Source organism: Macaca fascicularis, chromosome 13, assembly GCF_037993035.2.
Source record: "Macaca fascicularis isolate 582-1 chromosome 13, T2T-MFA8v1.1".
In the NCBI taxonomy this organism is placed as follows: domain Eukaryota; kingdom Metazoa; phylum Chordata; class Mammalia; order Primates; family Cercopithecidae; genus Macaca; species Macaca fascicularis.
This window is the reverse complement of record NC_088387.1, coordinates 110,680,222-110,701,885: the sequence shown is the minus strand read 5'-3', so window position 1 is coordinate 110,701,885 and position 21,664 is coordinate 110,680,222. Positions and strand designations below refer to the sequence as shown.

At 43.0% G+C, this 21,664-nt stretch overlaps 1 long non-coding RNA gene across 1 annotated transcript; it reads left to right on the top strand.

The window, feature by feature from the left end:
• Positions 1 to 664: 664 nt before the first annotated feature.
• LOC141408376 (uncharacterized) lies at positions 665 to 12,137 on the top strand. Its single transcript, XR_012422675.1, has 2 exons — positions 665 to 731; positions 11,505 to 12,137. It is a non-coding gene; the product is annotated as an uncharacterized lncRNA (long non-coding RNA).
• The last annotated feature ends 9,527 nt before the right edge of the window (positions 12,138 to 21,664 follow it).

The following is a 21,664-nucleotide window of genomic DNA, read 5'->3' as shown; positions in this document are numbered from 1 at the left end:
ATTGGACTTCGTTTTTAAATGATGAAAATGTTCTAAATGTATCTGGTTTCAGCACGTGAGAGCCGCTCTGCTGTCTACGATTAGCTTTGCTTACTGAAGAAGGGATTAATCAACGTGGGGAAAACAACATAATATGATCCTTTGGGAATCTGAAAGTCTGAAAACAACTTTTTTCTCTATTTCCTTTTAAAAATGTAATTCACTTCAACAAAACTTTATTGAGCACCAACGATGCAAAAAGTTAACTTGGGACCTAAATACAAGCAAGACACACTCTCTGGCCACAAGAAGCTGGCAGTTTTCAGAGGGAGGTACAGATACTGAAATAAAACCCATGGCAAGGATGGTCTGTGCCTTAATAGAACCGCGGACAAATGTATCAGGCACACAGAAGAGGGTGTGAAAGAAATGGACATCTGATTGTCGTCTCTCAGCCTCCATTCCTCCTGCCCCTTTTCCAGCAGCCATTGCTTCTAGTTGGAGAACCACGTGTTTCCAGCGAGGGAGATTCTTCTTTCCAGCTTCAGATGTTGAAAGGGAGACCTGGCTTGGCCAATCAGGGCAAGCCATCCCCCTGGGCACAGTGATTGGTTCAGGCCCACCCCGAGCTGGACCAATCAGAGTGAAGACTGAGACTTTGGCAGGGAATGCTGAAACAAAGGCTGAGCCTTGGTGTTGGATTTGAAGGAAGAAGCCCCAGGAGCTGCTGAGAGCTGTTTTGTAACCATGAGGTGAGTCAGCCTTCCAATGAGGCTAACTGCAGAAGGTGAATGAAGAGACGGAAATAAACTAGAACCACCAAAATATTTCTTACCTAATGCCATTCTTATTCTGGGGTTTTCAGTCATGTGAAACTATAAATTCTTCTCATTGTCTAAGTCAGTTGGAGTTAGGTATTTTTGCACTCCCAACCAAAAGCATCCTTGGTGATACAGGATGGATTAGGGTGTACTTCCTGGAGGAAGTGGCACAGAACCTAAAACTTGAGGATGGGTTGGATTTGGATGGGAGAGGACAAGAATGTCTTGACGACTGTGCATGTGGCTGGGAGTGGGATGAATCCTATTCCAACGCAGCTGACCCTGGAAACATTGGGCTGGTGAGATCTTGGCATCTAGTAAAGGACACACTAAAGAATTTGGTCTTAATCTTGCAGGCAGTGTTTGTGTGAGTGTGATGGGAGGTTGTTCCCTTCTTTCTCAAATCCCTCCTCAGGTACCAGGAATTCATTCAGTGCATTCACATTTGCTGTTCACAGCTCAAACTTTATAGCAAGGTAAAGCCAGAATGTTCAGGTGAAGAAGCGGAGAATGGCTGCATTAATTTCCTAGGCTGTCAGAAGAGAGAGCCACACACTGGGTGGCTTCCATCCACACAAATGTAATTCTTTCACAGTTCTGGAAGCTGGAAGTCTGAAATCAAGGTGTCAGCAGGGCTATGCTTCCTCCAAAGGCTCTAGGGTAGGATCCTTCCTTGCCTCTCCAGTTTTTGGTAGAGAAGTTTTTGGCTTATCCCAGCTTACTCCAATCTCTGCCCCTGTCTTCACATGGCCTTCTCATGTCTCTGCATCCTGGCCTGTTCTTCCAAGGACACCAGTCATTGGGTTTAGAGTCACTCTAAATTCAGGATGATTTCATCTCACGACACTTAACTAATTATATCTACAAAGATCCTATTTCCAAATAAGGTCATATTCTGAAGGTTCTCGTGGCATACATTTTGGGGGACACTATTCAGCCCACTACATTGACCAATACCAAAGCCATCTGATGCTCCATAATTTATGTCAGTTAAGCTATGGAGTCCCCTCTTGCTGGCTGTGCTTTGGCCCTTGGTGGCATTGCTGGACTCTCAGTCTTCCTGTGAACCCAACCACTGTGTCCTGTCTTTTAAAAATTTATTTTCGTTTGAGATGGGGTCTTACTATGTTGCCCAGGCTGGGAGTACAGTGGCTATTCACAGGAGTGATCACAGTACATGGCAGCCTCAAACTCCTGGACCGAAGTGATCCTCCTGCCTCAGCCTCCCAGGTAGCTGGGACTACAAGAGCATGCCACCAGGCCTGGCTTTGTGTTCTCTCTTAATAATGAGAATAACTAACTTACTATGGAGGAAGTACTGTGACAAAAGCTTCTTGCTCAAACTTAGGCACTTTCCTTGGCTTCTGACATGTCAAGGATTTTCAAGAAAGGAAAAAAGAGAGAAGGAAGAATGGGCGAGGAAGGGATTATAACCCCACTTTTCAGATATGACTCTAAAAAAATGAAGCGACTTGCTCAGAAAACGGAACAATGCTGAGATGTGAGGGCACTCTTTCTAACTCCAAATGTGTGCTTTTTAACCTCTTCTTTCTGGCTCAGAAGGAAAACAAAATATAGCATGAAAGTCTAATGAATTATGTTGAGGCTGGGCTATCCAAGATGGCCAGTTAAAGGAGAAAAAGAGAGGTTCACTGTGCAGTATGTCTAAGCCTTGAGCTCCACTTATGAATTTATAATTTTTGCTTACAAGAACCTTCATTTGCATCATGTTGGGAAAGAATAAGACCAAAGGAGATTAATCTGATGCCTTCAGGACCTTTTGTTTTCAGGCTGAGCAGCAGGCTGACAGTGGTGGGGGCAAATGGAAAGGAAAGCCATTTGGTGGGAGGGATCATCCAGTTTATAAGTATAAAAAAGTTATGACTCAGCTTTTGACAGGGACCCAGGAGAGGGACTTAGAATTGAGTCATTATGGATTATTCTCTGAACCCAATAGGCCAATAGGCCAATGTGTTTTATGGCTCAAGAGGTTAAACTAGTTTGGGACATGATTTCTTAAGATTTTAGAACCAAACCAAAATATATCGCTCTTCTCTTGGGCAAAGTCATGGTGCATTTGTGTCTGGCATTCTGTGTGTGTTTCTGGGGGTTTAATCTCAAGAAAACTGCTGTAATTCCTCATTTGTTTTACTGATAGGGAAAAAGATCTCCATATAAATGAAATTTCCAGGTATTTGAAGAGTAACCAACTGAGAACTAAAACATTTTAACTTTGAGCATTTGGGAAGGACTCTTTCCAAATGGTAGTACACATCTGTGCACTTTCTAAAACTAGGAAATGACATGATGATTTAGGGTCACCAGTAGGAACACCATTTATCATATGGACTGGACACAGTGATTATGTCAGTGGCAAGATACTAGAGTGGACAGAGTCTGAGCTTTGAAGTTACCCTGACCAGCTTTGAATTCCAGCTGCCTCCTAGCAGCTATACAATTTTGTAGGAGTGACCTAACCTCTCAGCCTCAGTTTCCTTATATATAAAATGGGGGTAATAATTCTTACCTCCTGGGGTCATTGTGTGGATTAAATGACATAATATGTATCCATTAGATACACAGTGTGTACATAGAGCTTTCAGCAGCACACCTGACAAATAGAATGTGCCCACATGATTATCAACAACACAAAAAAGTCAACTGTTGTTGTTATTGTCCCTACAGTAACACTCCACTAACTCTCCCAAGATGGTTATTTTCATTGTAAGGACATGGAGTTTATTGAGTTTTATGTCTGTTTGTGTTTTTTTAAATGTTTGCTTTTTAAGGGGTGGGGGTGGTCTGGTGACTTTCTTGCTGCAGCTCTCTTCCTGCGTGGGAGTGCTTGCCAAAACATGACTTCCCCATCCTTTCTCATTCCATTCATTTATCCAACACGCATCGGTGACACAACGCAATGTGAGAACATACACGCCAGATGAGTCCCAAATACAATGTTTGGAGAACTGAGAGGAAACGGGGATGAATAAAGGAAGAATGGATGCATGAGTGTGTCACAAATGAAGAAACTCACAGGAAGGCCGTAAGAGCAAGGGGCAAACACCAGAGCGCTTTCCATATGCCTGATAGACTCTTCCCAAAAGCATACAACCCATTTTCCATTGTCATCAAATATTAGCAGACACCATCATAGGGTTTGCCTTTGGCATGAAAGATCTGGAAGAAGCTCAAAGGTCCTCAAGCCCCTACCCTTCAAGATGCAGTGATGGAAATCTTGGTGTCTCAAACCAAACAGGTCCAACGTACGTATGTCTCACATTCACAGCCAAAGCAGCCCCTCTTCCCTCTATGCCTATTTCATATGCTGATGATCCATCCAGGAAGACTGCAACAAATCTCAGAGGCACTGGGAATCGAAACTTCCATTGCCTCCCACCTCCAGTTATCCCAATGCAGATAACTCCAAGCAGGGAAGACCAGATGAGTGAATCCTCAGCACACAGGCTGGGGATGACCATCAGACAACTAGGAATGGCCAACACCTTGAACTGCAGGTACTCCAAGGGTTGTGTTTTTAATTTCTGATGTTAGTTGTAAGATGCATTCCTTTAGAGCTATTAATTATGTAAGTAATAGTAGACAAATATGGACCCTGAGGAAGGGAGCCAAGGGAACGGGCCTGAATTTTCTGCTCTTTTGGGCAGGTGATGACTCCAAGTCATTACAATTTAGATGCATCCTTATTTTGCAGTCACAGCTTGCTGAGATCTGAGGACATGATCAGATACACTGACATGGATGTTACCATGTGGACAAGGAATGAGCAACCTTGAAAAATGTATTTTTCTACAGGCTGTTTTGGTTTTAAGATCTTGAGAAAGAAGTCCAGGAATTCACAAGCTTGAAAAGGAGATGCTGAGGCCACTCTGAAGACTTGAAGCCTTTTGCCTTGGAGGCAGTCCCAGGCCCACCACTCTTAGCAAAGGTCTCCTCCTGCCCTTTCCCAGATCTAACACAGGACACCAGGCGGAGAGGAACCGCCCCTTTTTCCTTCTCACTATTCTGGCTCTTGTTAGAGTGACAGTGGGATGGGAACTAGGACTCCTTGTCATTGCCAACGGTTGCCTTGAAGGACTGGAGTCTGAGAGTAAGCAAAGCTCATGACCCACACAAAAAGACCAGCTTCATGAAAGCTTAATGAAGTTACTAGTGTGAACTTAGAAGCAAGGTTGGATAATTAATTTTGTCCTGGCTATTTGTGAATAAACAAAGATTAATACAGTGATTTCCATTTCGTTGAGTATTTTTTGGCCTCCAAACAGGAAGGTCACGTGGTTTTGCTCTTGTTTGCATGAAGCGAAATTCTGGGGTCCTCTCAATAAACCCACACGTTTCTATCTGATGATGACAGCTGGCTTCTTGTGTTTTTCCAGGCCGAATTTTGACAGTGTTTCTTGCGCATTCTTCACCATCATTTGTAGCCACCTTGGCAGCGTCTGTAGACAAGAAGATAAGGGACTTTCAAACCTACCCATGAAGAGGAAGTGGCCCCAGAGTTCAGATAAAGTCCTGCCGTATACGGGCTGTATAAATGCAATTTGACCACTTGAGATTTTAAGTCTTAAGAATCTTTCAATTTCTCAGGCTCTGGCAGAAGTAAGAGAATATCCTGGATGTTTATAAAATTCGATGACCTTTTAAATCCATCCCACTTGAAGGAAGAGCTAGATTTCTGGACCCCCATTTTCTGAGGCTTTCCAGGGTGGACGCATGCCATCAGCTCCCCCTGCAGGTCTGAATCTGTCCTGCCAGGGAATTCCTGAGATCCACTGAGAAAGTGGATTCTGGAAGGGCTCTGAATTGTGTCGCACAGATGAAATGCTTCTGCTGCTTGGAGATGACCCACCTTTCTGCTGGAAGCCACACGTCCTGGGAATGCACCAAAGTCTGAGTCTGTCAGTACCTTACTATGCTGCAGGAAGACAAATCCCACCTAAAACTTCAGTGCCCAGGCAGGACCTTCCTTGCGCTAAATGCACTTTAGAATATTTGATTTTCTATTCTTTGTAAGCACTGTGGCCCTGTGGTAAATCCATCACAGATAAAATGGCCTCTACATGAGCCATGTGCTAAAAAATGATATGTATACCCATTGTGTGTTGAGTCTAAAAGTTGTTTCTCAAAAAGTTTTGGATTGTCTCGAATTTTATATGCGAGTCTGCTGATTCAGTCATTCAATAAATATTGTGATAGACATTCTGCTATGTGATTGATATGTGACAGACATTGTTTTAGGCACCCTGGACAAAGGAAGAGACCAAGGCAGGCGAAGACCCCATTCTCATGGACCCTCAGGAACAGCAGTGACGACATACAGTAAACAAGTGCATGAACATAAGTGTGGTGTGATTTCATGAGGAGATGGTGCTATAAAGAAGAGTAAAGCAGGACAGGCCAGGCATGGTGGCTCATGCCTATAATCCCAGCACTTTGGGAGGCCGAGGCAGGCAGATCACTTGAGGTCAGGAGTTTGAGACCAGCCTGGCCAACGTGGTGAAACCCCATCTCTAGGAAAAAATACAAAAAAAAATTAACCAGGCATGGTGACACGTGTCTGTAGTCCCAGTTACTTGGGAGGCTGAGACAGGAGAATCACTTGAATCCGGGAGGTGGAGGTTGCAATGAGCTGAAGTCACACCATTGCACTCCAGCCTAGGCAACAGAGTGAGACTCTGTCTCAAAAAAAAAAAAAAAAAAAAAAAGGCCAGGTGCAGTGGCTCATACCTGTAGTCCCAGCACTTCGGGAAGCTAAGATGGGTGGATCACGAGGTCAAGAGATGGAGACCATCCTGGCCAACATGGTGAAATCCCGTCTGTACTAAAAATACAAAAATTAGCTGGGTGTGGTGGCACATGCCTGTAGTCCCAGCTACTGGGGAGGCTGAGGCAGGAGAATCGCCTGAACCCAGAAAGCAGATGTTGCAGTGAGCCAAGATCGTGCCACTGCATTTCAGCCTGGTGACAGAGCAAGACTCCGTCTCAAAAAATAAATAAATAAATAAATAATAAAGAGTAAAACAGGATAAAGAATTGGAGTGACTGGGGGTGTACTCTTTTTGAAAGACTGGTCAAGGTAAGTTGAATTAGAAACCTACATAAAGGAAGACACCAACCCATGCGAAGATGTGGGTGGAGAGCATTTCAGGAGAGGAGGCAGCAAGTACAAATGCCCTGAGGTGGAAATGAGCTTGGTGTGCTCCAGGAAAAGCAAAAAGGCCAAGAGAGGCAGGACCGCAGAGTGTGAGGGAGTCAGTTGGAGGAGATGGAGCCCAAGAAGTAGGCAGGATATGTTGTGTAGGACCTTAAAGAATATGGTAAGGAGTTTGGATTTTATTGTGAGATGGGCAACCATTGGAGACCTTTCAGTAGAGTGAAGTGATCTAATTTACGGTTTTAAAACTTCCCTTCTGGCTACTATGTGCAGAAAAGACTTGAGAAAGACAGGTGTGGAGCCAGGGTATCTCAGTGAGGGGCTATTCTATAATAGAAGCCCTCTGAGAGGTGCTGGTGTCTTGGTAGTCATCGAAGTGGTAAGATGTAGGCAAATTCTGGCTATATTTTGAGGACAGAGCCACAGGACCTGCTGGTTAATTGGATGTACGAAGTGAGATAAAAGAAAGAAATCCAGCTGGGCGCCATGGCTTGTGCCTGTAATCCCAGCACTTTGGGAGGCTGAGGCGGGCGGATCATGAGGTCAGGAGATCGAGACCATCCTGGCCAACATGGTGAAACCCCATCTCTAATAAATATACAAAAATTAGCTGGGTGTGTTGGCACACGCCTGTAATCCCAGCTACTTGGGAGGCTGAGGCAAGAGAATCACTTGAACCCGGGAGGCAGAGATTGTAGTGAGCCAAGATCTCACCACTGCACTCCAGCCGGGGTGACAGAGTGAGACTCTGTCTCAAAAAAAAAAAAGAAAAGAAAAGAAAAAGAAGAAAAGAAATAAATCAGGTATGACTCCTGGCCTGGGCAATTAACTGAGATTGGGAGGACCGGGGGAAGAACACATTTGGGTGGGTGGAATCAAGAGTTCTGCTTGGACAAGTTAAGTTTAAGAAACTTATTAGTCATCCATCTGGAGATGTCAAGCAGGCAGTCTGGAACACATGCTCCATGCACGAATAACGAGGAGAAAACTATTTATGGAAAGAGGAGCTCCGTTCTGTAATACGTTGTGACACCTGGTTGTGAGCCTGCTCATCTCCTAGGTCTTGGTTTTCTATTTTGTAAAATGATGGGCTTGGCTGGTCTCTGAGGGTCTTTTCGGTCATGCAAGTAGAAAAGAGAAGATTCACATTGAAATTCACTGAGCAACAGGAGAGGGCTAGGCCTGCTGCTGGCTGGACATAAACCCATGAGACAGAAGACCCCAAGAAGATTGGCAGCTTATCTTAGGAACCTGAATTGGAAATGAGTCTTTGCAAAGCAATCACAGGCTTGTTTGAAAGTGGGAGTTTTGGGGAAGGAAGCACTTTAGCAGCAGCAGATGAATCTGCTCAAAGCAAAGCAGTATAAAACTTGGTATAAACAGGATTTGCAGGGAAGACAGTGAAGTGATGCTACTTCACTTCCTGGATCCTTTATCGCTATAACAGGTAAATATGGGCACCTGTGTCTGCCAGGAACATTGACATTTAATAGAGAAGTTTTTGTTTTGCTTTTTGCTTTACCTTTTCTTCTTCTTCTTCTTTTTTTTTTTTTTTTTTTTTTGAGACAGAGTCTTGTCCTGTCACCCAGGCTAGAGTGCAGTGGCACGATCTCAGCTCACTGGAACCTCTGCCTCCCAGGTTCAAGCAATTCTCCCGCCTCAGCCTTCTGAGCAGCTGGGATTACACGTGCGCACCACCATGCCTGGCTAATTTTTGTATATTTAGTAGAGACGGGGTTTCACCATGTTGGTCAGGATGGTCTCAAACTGCCAACCTTGTGATCCGCTCGCCTTGGCCTCCCAAAGTGCTGGGACTACAGGCTTGAGTCACTGCACCCAGCTCTTGCTTTACCTTTGTTGACACTAGCCTACATTGCCTGGATACACATTAGGTTTATTTTGTTTTTTTCTTTCATTTTTCTGTTCACATTTAGTCTTCTCACTGTACAAAGTGCTTTCATATTTCTGAACACCACATTTGGTCAGCATAACAGCCCTGTGGCTAGGAATATAATTAGATAATCCTGTTTTGGAGATAAAGAAACTGAAGTTCAGAGAGGTTGAGTAACTTGCTCAAGACCACCCAGACAACATAAGGATGAACCTAGGTTTTATGGATCCCTATGATTTCCTCTTTCTCATTATTCCATTTGGTCTTCCAAATGGAAAGGCTTGCTAAAGATTACTTGGCCGATTCCTGGACACTGTATGGTACAATTGATTATTTTGTGCTTTTCTTTTCAGATGGGAATATAGAAATGACACTGGTTTAGGTTTTCATGTTGCTTTATAAAGCCTCCCTGGTATTGCTAAAGTAGTGAGGTGTGTGGCACACTTCTGAACTAGTGGTTTTTGTTGTTGTTGTTGTTTTTTTTTTTAATCTTTCAAATACAACTCTTAGACACTATAACAAGTTTAGGAGTATTTGGGTTTTCTCTTCCACAGTGATGTTCAGCAGAGGGGAAGGAAGATCTTAGCAATATGGCCAGTGGAGGGAAGACTAAAGTAGAAGCTTACGCTTTTCAGCGTCTATGAGTTGGAGGATGAGATGGCCAGGTGATTCTAATCCAGGAGTGCGTTCTAATTTGTTGTAATTACTATTGCTATGTAACCAATTATCCCTAAACTAAGCAGCTTATAACAACCATTTGACTACCCTCACAGATTCTGTGGTCAGAAATTGGACATGGCAGTGGGATGGCTCGGGAGCCTCAGGTGGGAAGACTTAATGGCTAAGAGTGACTCAACAGCTGGGGTCTGGAATCCCAGGAGACATCACCACTTACTGTCTGGTGGTTGATCTGGCTGTTGGGTGGAACCTCAGCCACGGCTGTTGATTGGGGAAGCCACGTGTGGCCTTTCCACAAGGCCTGGGCTTCCTCACACTGTGGAGGTTTTGGGATAGTGGTTCCTTGGGGCTCATGGCTCCAAAAGCGTGAGCCCCAAGGAACAGGGAAGAAACTGCATTGCCTTTTTTTTTTTTTTTTTTTTTTTTTGAGACGGAGTCTCGCACTCTAGCCCAGGCTGGAGTGCAGTGGCGCCATCTTGGCTCACTGCAAGCTCTGCTTTCCAGGTTCATGCCATTCTCCTGCCTCAGCCTCCCTAGTAGCTGGGACTACGGGCACCCATCGCCATGCCTGGCTAATTTTTTGTATTTTTAGTAGAGACAGGGTTTCACCGTGTTAGCCAGGATGGTCTCGATCTCCTGAACTTGTGATGTACCCACCTCAGCCTCCCAAAGTGCTGGGAGTACAGGCATGAGGTACCGCGCCCGGTCATTGCCTTTTTTAAGGTAGCCTCAGTGAGCATCACTTCTGCACATTCTATCAACTGCGATCAAGTCCCAAGCCTGCCTAGATTCAAGGATCCAGGACATAGACCCTGCCTCTTGATGGAAGGTCACATTGTAGGAGAAGATGTGGGATGGGAGATATTGCCACAGTCATCTATGGAAAATACCATGTGCCATTCTACTGAGGGTGTATCACCTCTGGGCTTTACTAACAATAGTGAAGGGACATGCTCATCTGCCAGATGCCATTGAAGTATTGCTGGGGCTGTAGCTCATGGCCAGTTACAGCTGCTTGGGTTTGAATCAGATCTCTCAACCAACCAACCAACCAATGCAGGAACCAGCCTAGCGACAGCAGCACCCTATAAGAGTCAAATACTGGGTCAAGAGCCAAGTATGAATTAAAAAGGCCCCTACCCTCAAGGATCACCTGAATCTTAAAGTTAGTGTACATAAAGCTAGCTGGAGTAAAAGTTTAAACTACAGATGGCTGTCTGCCTCCCTCCATTCTAATTCAGTTGTCAGTTCCAGTTGGGGCCCAGGAATCTGCATTGTAACAAGCCTGTAGGTGGTTCTAGCATAAGAGATCTGAGGGGGGCACTTTGAGACTCAGTGATGCAGCAGAACGAGCGCTTTGAGGCTGGGCACAGTGGCTCATGCCTGTAATCCTAACACTTTGGGAGGCTGAAGTAGGTGGATCACTTGAGATCAGGAGTTCAAGACCAGCCTGGTCAACATGGTGAAACCCTGTCTCTACTTAAAAATATAAAAATTAGCCAGGCATGGTGGCACACACCTGTAATTCCAGCTACTCAGGAGGCCGAGGTGGAAGGATCGCTTGAACCTGGGAGGTGGAGGTTGCAATAAGCCAAGATCATGCCATTGCACTCCGGCCTAGGCAACAGAGTGAGACTCTGTCTCAAACAAACAAACAAACAAAAACAACAAAAAAAAAACACCTAGCATTTTGGTCCAGAGAGTGAGCTTGGGTGCTTTTCATAAGTCATTAGCTTTCAGGTCGCCTGGCTTCTCTCCTTGCATCTTACTAGCTCTGGTAGGTTAGATTGTTATGCCTGTTTTTATTTTATAGCCTGGACGCCTCAAAACCATCGTTTTTGCCTGCTAGTGAAAATGAATCTGGGCCTTTTATATATTTTTTCTTTGCTAGCTGGCACAATTTTAAGCTTTGTCAGTAGAGATGCTGCAGACAAAAAACGGTTTTGCTTTCTGGTTCCCATAGGCTTGACCAGCAGCCTGCTTTAAGGAGTTGCTTCTCCGGCGAATGGCTCCTGCAACACACATAGCTTCTCAAGCGCACAGCTCCTGCACAAACTGTGGTGTATCTATGCAGTGGAAAATGATTCAGCAAGAAAAAAAATGAGCTTTCAAGCCACAAAAAGACATGGAAGAATCTTAAATGCATATTGCTAAGTTAAAGAAGCCAGTCTGAAAAGGCCACAACTGTATATCATTCTGGAAAAGGCAAAACTATAGAGACAGTGAAAAGACCAGTGGTTGCCAGGAGTTAGGGGTAGGGAAGGGGAGATCAATAGGTGAAGCACAGGGGATTTTTAGGGTGGTGAAACTATCAGGTGTGATACTGTAGTGGTAGATACAAGACATCACGCACTCAGCAAAACCTGTAGAGATGTACAACAGAAAGAGTGAATCCGAACTGAAACTACAGACTTAATAATAACACATTAATATCGGGTCATCAATTGTAACAGGTGTACTACATCAATGCAAGATGTCATTAATAGTAGGGGAAACTATGCACAGAAAGAGGGGGTTATATGGGAATTTTGTACTTTGCATCATTTTTCTGTAAACCTAAAACTACTCTAAAAATATAATCTACTTTTAAACGTCATTGAAGGCAAAAAGAAAAGGTTCAGCAAACATTGATTTTAGAATTTTAAGTCCCCCTCCTCCTACAATTCTGCCTAGAGTATTTGATTATTTCTTTTCATATTTACAGTGGCACAAAGGGAAAATAATGGACACTTTACATTTTACCTAAGACATTTTGCAGTTCTACATAGATACTGACATTTCATTTTCATTTTTATTTATTTATTTTTTTGAGACAGAGTCTCACTCTGTTATCTAGGCTGGAGTGCAGTGGCGCAATCTTGGCTCATTGCAACCTCTGCCTCCTGGGTTCAAGTGATTCTTGTGCCTCGGCTTCCCGAGTAGCTGGGATTACAAGTGTGCACCTCCATGCCTGACTAATTTTTTTTTTGTATTTTTAGCAGATACTGGGTTTCTCCATGTTGGCCAGGCTGATCTCAAACTCCTGACCTCAGGTGATCTGCCTGCCTCAGCCTCCCAAAGTGCTGGGATTACAGGCATGAGCCATCATGCCTGGCCTTATTTTTATCATATTCAACTCATCCATTCAAAATGCTGATGTATCAGCCAGGTGCAGTGGCTCACACCTGTAATCCCAGCACTTTGGGAGGCCGAGGCAAGTGATCACCTGAGGTCACGAGTTCAAGGCCAGCCTGGCCAACACAGTGAAACCCCATCTCGAAAAAAACAAAAAAAACAACAAAAAAAACATTAGCCAGGTGTGGTGGTTCACACCTGTAGTTCCAGCTACTTGGGAGGCTGAGGCAGGAGATTCACTTGAACTTGGGAGATGGAAGTTACAGTGAGCTGAGATCGGGCCACTGCACTCCAGCCTGGGTGGCACAGCAAGACTCTGCCTCAAAAAACAGAAAAGAAAAAAAAAGTGATCAATGTTTTCACTTTGTAAGCCATCGTTTTATGTACAGGGTGTACATAAAATCTTCATAGGAAAAATCTTCATAGGAAAAGGAGAGTCCGTGGAAAAACTAAATTCTCCCTTTCAGATTTGTCCACTGTGTGGTAGTGGCAACAGCAATTTCTAGAAGAAAGGTCTTGGATCGCACTGCCAAGTTACAGCTTCATAAACTATCAAGTGAGCTGTTTTCCATGAGGACAACTCACACACTTGCTATCACCATACACAGTGAGCTACTAAAGATACCACAGCTCTCAGGGCTGACGTCAAGCGGATATGAGAATGCGACACAGCTGATTGCCTGCTCCAAGTCCCAAATTGGAAACATGAGCTTGCCCACATAAGACATTCCAACTAACGCAACAAATGAATCCTCAAATGCTCCTCACGATCATTTGTTTTAAAAAGCTCAAGTGATTTTTCATTGTCTCAGACTGCTGCTGTGGAAGGTTGCCTATTAGAAAAAATAAAAGACAGAATCAAATGGAATATTTCCTAAGGCAGGGCAGAAAGAACAAAGTATTAAAAAGGACAAGAAGTCCCACTGCTGTAACAGAGATAGAGATTCCTGATCAAGAAGCCACATTTTTAGGAAAGTGGGATGTGCTGTTTTATTTTTAAAATGAGATGCAATCAATGACACACGCTGTACAGCATGTATTCTGTGTACTAACCTCTCCCCTGGTTGCGTATTATTTTTCTACCCTTATTTACCCTTTGCCCCAGTTTTCTTAACTCTTTGAGAAAATACTATATCTTTTCATAAGATATTGGAAATCCTATTTGATACCTTGTGAAGTGAAAATAAGCAGAAAATGACGTATTTTGAGCATTAATGATAACTTTCTAAATGTGCTGCAACGGATTATTTTTGGTGACTCTACTTAAAATACTCAAATCAAATTCCCTACTTGAGTATCAGCATAAATATTCCAGAGTTCTGAAATCAAGATTTAAAGAGTTATTCCAGCATACATATATATACATAGACATCGATGTAACTTTCATAAGACATGTATTACAAGCTGCTCTAACTACAGTTCCAGAGGTTCACTGACCCACGAAAATAACCTTAGTAGTGAAGTACAAAATCCAATCTAGAAAGCAGCCCAGGGATTTAGTCAGATTGCTTCTTCTCACCGGGTAGCATCATACAGTATGTATTCCTACCCACACACACTGGTAAAGGGAAGAAAGAAATGGTCAGTAGTAGGAGAAATGGGCTTAGGTAGTGATATGGTTTGGATTTGTGTCCCTGTCCAAATCTCGTGTGGAACTGTAATCCCCAGTGCTGGAGGAGGGGCCTGGTGGGAGGTGATGGGATGATGGGGGCAGATTTTCCCCTTGCTGTTCTCATGATAGTGAATGAGTTCTCATGAGATCTGGTTGTTTACAAGTGTGTACTGCCTCCTTTGCTCTCTTCCTCTTGTGCCAGCCATGTAAAATGTGCCTCCTTCGTCTTCGCATTCCGCCATGATTGTAAGTTTCCCGAGGTCTCCCCAGCCATGCTTCCTGAACAGCCTGCGGAACAGTGAGCCAACTAAACCTCTTTTCTTTATAAATTACCCAGCCTCAGGTAGTTCCTTATAGCAATGCGAGAACAAACTCATCCAGATGGTATGGTCATCTTGATTTGATAGTTAATGTTTGCCTGCTTGCCCCAAATGCTGAAGAGCTGTCTGACAATTAAGACCATCTCCAGTAACTACAGCATGAGCTGAAAGAATTCCACACCTCAAATTCCATAGCCTGACAAGGGGTCACCTTCATTTTTAAAGGGAATATGGCTTGTGAACTGTACTGTCTGGGGTCTGAATCCCGGCTCTAGTATTTCCCAGCTGTGGAGTTCTGGGTGAGCATGCCCTTACCTTCCTAAGCCTCAGCAACCACACTTACCTGACAAGGTAACACAAATATTAACTGTTTCTCCTAGTCCAGGGGCCGGCACATGATATGGGCTCAATAAATGGCAGTCATTATTATGAGTAGATAGTTATAACAATAATAAAGTGTTAGAAGATTCATGAAAGTACAAGAGGCTTGAAATTTCTATAAACCACTCCCCAAACATGATATAATGTTTACCTACAACCCAGTTTTTCCTTTTGCACCAACTAAAATCCAGCTGTGCAGCTGAGAGGCAATGAAATTGAGAAGAATGATTCTAAATTGTTGTAAATATATTTTCAAAGGATTGTAAATATACTTTCAAAGTTAAATGTAAAATGAGAGCCTGTTTGTAGACAACTGAGTTGGCTTGTGATGACATTTTTTACTAAAGCTGTCAGAGGATCTGAAAGAATTTTGCAAAGTACTGGACGTGATGTTCAGCTTCTTTAGAAAGCTGATGAGCACTAAGCAATATGTTGCCTTGTTGTAAATAGCAAGTCAGTGTCATGGTCTTTACTCTCCTTCACCAGATTATGTGATCGAATAAGTAACCACATGTTAGGTGGAAACAGATTGTTAAAGGCTCTTAACTAAGCAACATTTCAATATTTGTTTGTTTGTTTGTTTTGAGACAGGGTCTCTCTCTGTCACCCAGGCTCGAGTGCAGTGGTGCGATCATAGCTCACTACTGCCTTGATCTTCTGGCTCAAGTGATCCTCCCACCTCAGCCACTCAAAGTGCTGGTATTACAGGCGTGAGCCCCCGTACCCAGCTTCAATATTCCTTTTAAGTCTGGTTTGTTTTTTTCACTGCCAACACATTTTATTCTTAATGTTACCACCCAAGTCAACCAGAAGTCATTTAAGAAATAGCTGGTGTAGAAAATAATTTTGCAAAATGAGAAATCCATTCATGACTGGATTCCAAACCGGTATGAGCCTGTCCCCAGTGTTGGTGTCTCGTCTCCATGTAGTCTTTTGCCAACTCATCTGCTTTTGCCCCCGACCTGCACTTGGGCAGAATCCAGTGCAGATCCTCATGCATTTAGGAAGGGTGTCTGAAGGCTTATTCAGCAGCCACCAATCGTCACGTCTTCAGCATTTTCTATTACCACATTCAGTTACAAATAGGTACACAAGTATGAAGAGAAACGGAGGGCAAGGGACGTAAAATGACGCATGCTTCTCCTGCCCTGGTAAAATGTCCTTCTCTGGCGATATTGTCTCCATAGGCAGAATGGTTGTTTGTGACAGGAAGAGATCGTGGGGGTAGGGAGAGCAGGGTAAGTTTTTAAACAAATTCTTTTTGCAACATGTACTGATTATTTTATTTTTTCTCCATTGAAGAGACTTTTTTTTTTCTTTTTTTGCTCTATTCAGCCATTTTATGCTTTAACTCTGCAAACAACAACAAAAAATACACTAAACTACATTTAGACAGATGGGAAGAAATGGAGAAAAGGACGATGACTCAAAACACTAAGTTGAAGCTGGGTGTTGTGGCATGCACCTGCAGTCCCAGCTACTCAGGAGGTTGACGCAGGAGGATCGCTTGAGCCCAGGAGTTCAAGGCTGCAGTGAGCTGTGATTGCACCACTGCACTCCAGCGTGGGCAACAGAGCAAAACCCTGTCTCAAAAACAAAACAAAACACCCCACTAATTGCTGAAAATGGTCAACTTTTTTTGCCTATGGACATCTACATGCTCCCGTACCATTTGTTGAAAAGACTGACCTTTCTCCATTAAATTGTTTTATCAGTTACACATTAAGTTCCTATGAGAGTAAGAAGAACAATGGGTTTGGAAGAAGGTTTGAAGATACAAGTGAAAATCTGAAAGAGACTTGTTCTAATATGGAATAACTTACAAGTTTTTCTGATTAAACTGTTAATTTTCATAGAATTATAGACTCACATGCAGTTGTAAGAAATAATACAGAGAACTCCTGTGTATTCTTTATACAGTTTCCCCAACGGTAAACTTGGAAAGTTATAGTAGAATATCACAGCCAGGATATTGACACTGATACAGTCAAAGTACAGGACAGTTTCACCATCACAAAGATCTTCTGTGTTGCTCTTCTAGAGATAGCCACACCTACCCCACCCCTACCCGTGTCCCTGGCCTCCAACAACCACTAATCTGTTATCCATTCTTTAATTTTGTTATTTCAAGAATGTTATATAAATAGGACTATACAGGATGCAACCTTTTGCAACTGGTTTTTTTTCCCCCCACTCCATCCAGTTCCCTGGAGATCCATCTAAGTTATGTGTATTAATAGTTTGTTCCTTCTTACATACACTGGGGCCTGTAGGGGTGGGGGAGGGAGAGCATCAGGAAGAATGGATGCTGGGCTTAATACCTAGGTGATGGGATGATCCGTGCAGCAAACCACCATGGGACACATTTACCTGCGTAACAAACCTGCACATATTGCACCTGTACCCCTGAACTTAAAAGTTGAAGAAAAAAAAATAGTTTGTTACTTTTTATTGCTGAGTGGTATTCCATGATATGGATATGCCACAGTGTGTTAAACTGTTCCTCCTTCTCAGGACATCTGGTTGTTTCCAGGTTTTGGCTGTTACAAATACAGCTGTTATGAGCATTCATGCACAGGTTTTTATGTGAGCGTACGTTTTCACTTCTCTGGAACAAATGACCCCCAAAAGTGTAATTGTTGGGTCTTACAGTACTTGCATTTGGTTTTATAAGAAACAAAACTGTTTTCCAGAGTGACTGTATCATTTTACATACCCCCCAGCAATGAATGAGTAATCCAGTTTCCCTGCAGCCTCACTAGCATTTGGTGTTGTCACTTTTTAAATTTTAGCTGCTTTTTTTTTTTGACACAGAGTCTCACTCTGTTGCCCAGGCTGGAGCGCAGTGGTGCGATCTCGGCTCACTGCAACCTCTGCCTCCTTAGTTGAAGAATGTGTTGAATCAGGGAAAAGTTATTATAAAGTAAAAAATCTAGGAGTATCTGGCAGTCGTAATGGGGCTATGTGCCTCAAAGGAAAGCAGTGGCTTTGTTTCACTAAAATTGGACAATGGGGAGTAAACACTCAAGTGCTAGAGGACATAAAGAGAGAAAAGATGATAGCCAAAGCAGAAGCCAAAGCCAACAACTCCCCCTACAACCACCCGTAGTATTTCCATCCCTTTATAAAAAACTACAAGCAGATGTATCCCTTCCCAAGCCAGGAAAAATCCCGTTTGTAGATCTAGGAGAGCTCATCGCGCTTATGAATGTGTGCGATTGCTGGGTATGTGGGGGAGCCCGTACGAGTGAACAGTGGCCGTGGTATGGGACAGACATTTCCCTTACTTACTAGCATCCCAAAATTCCAGCCTCACTTTCACTCCTCAGGAACGCCCGCAGTCCTGGACACTTACCAAGCCAGTAAGAGGGACAGTGAGAATATTCCGCAAGTGGGTTGATAAAACCCATCGCGCCGTAGGTGAAAGCCCTTGTCACCAAACCCTAACAGTCAGTGCCTCCACAGCCGAGTGGTGGCCGAGATTACCCCACAGAGCCTGGTCTCCCTCTAACTTAAGCTACCTCAATTGTGTTCCCTCAAAAAGGGCCTGGAACTGTACAAACACCACTAACCCTTACGCCACATAACCCCTCCTGAATGCACGATGGGACAATCCTGTAGATACCAGCCTACAATGGACTGCCCCGATGGATTCTTTTGGATATGTGGAACCCAGGTTTACCTTATCACTGGTGAGGTACTTGCTTCCTAGGCACAATTAAACCTGTATTCTTTTTACTTCCAAAGCAGGTGGGCAACACCTTTGGAGTCCCTGTGTAGGATAACTTAAACAGAGAAAAACGATCCTTAAAGGTAGGAGGAAGCCGAAGATGGCGAGAGGATGAGTGGCCTCTGCAACGGATCATCGAGTATTGTGGTCCTGCCACTTAGGCTGAGGATGGTTCATGGGGTTATTGTACTCCCATATATATGCTAAATAGAATAATTAAGACTACAGGCTGTTCTAGAGATAATCACTAACCAAACCACCTTAGCCCTGGAAATACTCGCGCAACAGCAAAACCAAATGCGCACAGCAATTTATCAAAACAGGCTGGCACTAGACACTTGTTAGCAGAAGAGGGTGGGGTCTGTGGTAAGTTTAATATCTCCAATTGTTGTTTTAACATAGATGATAACGGAAAAGCAGTTCTAGAAATCGCTTCAAACGTCGGAAAAGTAGCCCATGTACCAGTCCAAACCTGGAAAGGATGGGACCCAGCAAACCTTCTAGGAGAGTGGTTCTCTAATTTAGGAGGATTTAAAACGCTGGTAGGGACAGCAATCTTAATCACTGGGCTCCTCTTGTTTCTCCCCTGTGTTATCGCACTGATAATAAAAGCCACTAAAACTCTTGTTGAAACTACAGTTAATCTCCAGACAATCCAGATGATGCTCCTGCTAAACAACACAACGATACCAACCCGTCTCTCAAAAATACCCCCCAAAATTAAGGTTTCCTTTTTCCAAGGTGCCCATGCCACCCTGTGTCACGCCTGAAGTAGTTATTAAGTTCCCCCTTTTCCCTATAACCAAATAGACGGGAATGAAAGATTCTCCCCAGGGCCTGAAAGCTTGAAGGGATGTGTAACTCCTCCCTTCTCAGGCCCAGTCCCAAGGCACAAGGCCACTTGTGCCAGCAGCATGCATCGGCAAGATAGCAGAAGCAGGAAGAGAGCCGCCGGAAGACACCTACCCTGGCAGGAAGACACATACCCGTGAAGATGGAGAAAGAGGCCGTCTGGGTACTACGTAGCAGTCACGTCAGACTGGGACACTTCCTGTTTACAGAGGACTATAAAACTCCTGTTCCGTCCTCACTGGGGCTGACGCCATTTTAAGCCTCATCCCGCCTGCACCCAGGCACTCATTAAAACAGCGTGTTGCTGCGCTGCCTCGTGTTGTCTGTTGGCGCGAGCTGGGGGTTTGAACCGATACAAGAACCTTTCAAATGGTAGTAAGATTAAAGGTTTTTATTAATTGAGTTATTAATAACAAATAAAAGGCACAGATCTTAAATGTGCAGTTATTAGTTTTGGCAACTGTATACATTCATGTAATCACTACCCAAAACAACAAATAGAATGTTTCCACTACCACAAAAAGTTTGCAGCACCCCTGTACCCCTTTCTAGTGTATTTCCAATCATGTCCTCCTACCTACCCACAACCATTTTTTAATTTCTTCCAGAGCTAAGGCTTAATACATGGAATTTTACATAATCTTAGGATAGACTGTCCCACATAAAGGAGACTATCTGCAATAATTTATGTTGGAAGAATGAGATATTGATGTCAATTAAGATATTTTGTGGCCTGATTTTAAAATGCTCCTATTAATTAAAATTTTAAAGACATTTTCTTGTGAAAGTATAAAGTGATACTTTTTTCTATTTTGAACATTATGAGTTTAAAAGTTCATTCTGATAGAACATTTTATTTTGTGTGTTTCAACTATGTGTGGAAATATGTATGGACAGAAATAAAAGGAAGAAATACAGATGATTCTTTATACTTCTTTGCATTTTCCAAATTTTATGCTACAACCAGGTATTGCTTTTATTGGTACAATAAAGCAATATCATCACTGTAAAATGTACTTATTTTTTCATAATGATGAAGTCTCTTTGTATTTATTTTGATCAAAGTGTCTTAGAGATGTATTTTCAATTAAGAAGTCCCAGGGTCTCCAAGCTCAGTGGCACTGTCCTGTTTTTTCTCACACAAATACTAATTGCTATGGACAACGACATAGTCCTGGGGAAAAACCCATGAGAGATCATTACAGATAAGAGAAAATATTCACCATGTTTGTTTCACTCCCAGGAACAAGCAACGTTTTGTTTCTCAAGGTTTTATTTTTATTTTTCTGAGACAGTCTTGCCCTGTCTTCTAGGCTGGAGCAATTCTTCTGTCTCAGCTTCCCAAGTAGCTGTGATTACAGGTGCCCGCCACCACACCCAGCTAAGTTTTTGTATTTTTAGTAGAGACGGGGGTTTCGCCATGTTGGCCAGGCTGGTCTCAATCTCCTGACCTCAAGTCATCTGCCCGCCTCAGCCTCCCAAAGTGCTGGGATTACAAGTATGGGCCACCATGCCCGGCCTCAAGGTTTTAATTTACACTCTTTCCATCTCATGATACGTAGTGACTGTAAAATTGTCTTTTTGAGGAAAAATAGGTAGCAATTAAAAAAAAATAATGACAGCTTAGTGTCATGACAACTATGAAATGACAGACTTATCTGGCTGTGTGTTGTTGAGACCTGAACACTCAAAATACCTCCAAAGTGTTATCAATCAATCACACTTCAGAAAGCAAGCTAATTGTTGAATTCATATTTGCTTTACACGAATTCCCTATTTGTCATTACTATAAAATTAATTGCTAAAGTGCTTTATTGCTAACTGTGCTTACGTAAATAAGCATAACTATTTTAATCGCTTAATGTCTGATTAGAATCACTATCATTAATCTTTGACACCAAAACATTTCTGATTAAATATTTTAAATAATGAAACATAATTGGTAGAGCTTAGTGACAATGTAGTAACCTTTTTGGAGAGGGCATTATAATGAAAGTTTACAGCAGCATTGTTTACGAGAACTTTCTGTATGACAGAAATGTTCTCTGTGCTGTCCAGCATGGCAGCCACTAGCCGTATGTGGCTACTAGACAATTGAGATGTGGCTAGTGAGA